Source organism: Pteropus medius, unplaced genomic scaffold, assembly GCF_902729225.1.
Source record: "Pteropus medius unplaced genomic scaffold, Ma_sr-lr_union100, whole genome shotgun sequence".
Lineage (NCBI taxonomy): Eukaryota > Metazoa > Chordata > Mammalia > Chiroptera > Pteropodidae > Pteropus > Pteropus medius.
Window position 1 is genome coordinate 10,813,133 of NW_024340701.1, and position 975 is coordinate 10,814,107.

Sequence of the window (975 nt, forward strand, 5' to 3'; positions counted from 1 at the left end):
CATCTTCTAAATATTCTAGCAGCCACTTCTACAATTTTGAATTTCCCCTACAGCTTTTTCTGCAAAGCTAGTAGTCATTGTTCATAAGGTATTTTAAAAAATATTCATTTGCTTAATGTCAATATGTCAGACACTATATTAATATAGATACTATTAATAGCTAATGTTAATATGGGCTTATTATGTGCCAAGCACTGTGCTCTATGCTGTCAATGATTTATTATAATTTAATTCTCAACACATTCTATTAATACTACTATCCCTAACTTATAAATATGGAGATAGAGGTGTTTTAAAACTAACTTGCCCAAGGTCACACAGCTAGGAATAAATAATAAAAGTTAACATGTTTTAAGTTATTTCTATGTGCTTGACATTGCTTGACATTGTTTATCTTGTTTCTCTAATCCTTTTAACAATCTTATGAGGTAGGTATTATTATTATTAGGACCATTTTATAGATGAAGAAACTGAACCCTGAAGAATGCTAGTAAGTGGTAGAGTAGGGCTTCAGACTCAGGCAGCTTAACTCTTGAATCCAGTCTCTTAAACACTACACTGCGATGTTTCTCCAGAATGGCAATTCTAGTGATTAGACACAGCTCAGCCTGATAGCAAAGCCCCTACCTTTAATACCATAGGGCATGGCTGGATTCTGGGAAAAACATTATGGATAAAATACCATTACTGTTTTTTGTTTTTTTTTTAATAGCTAATCTTCTACAATAGCATTAAAAAAATGAATTACATAGGGATAAATTGAAATAATGCAATTTTGTATGCTGCTACCAGAAAAAGAATTGATGAGAGAATTTAAGAAAGATCTAAATAAATGGAAAGATAAATTATGTTAGTGAATTGGAAAACTCATTATTATTAACAAATCAATTACCCCCAAATTAATCTATGAAGTCAATGCAATTTCAGTCAAAATTCTAGTGGGCACTTTTTAAAATAGACAAGCTAATTATAAAA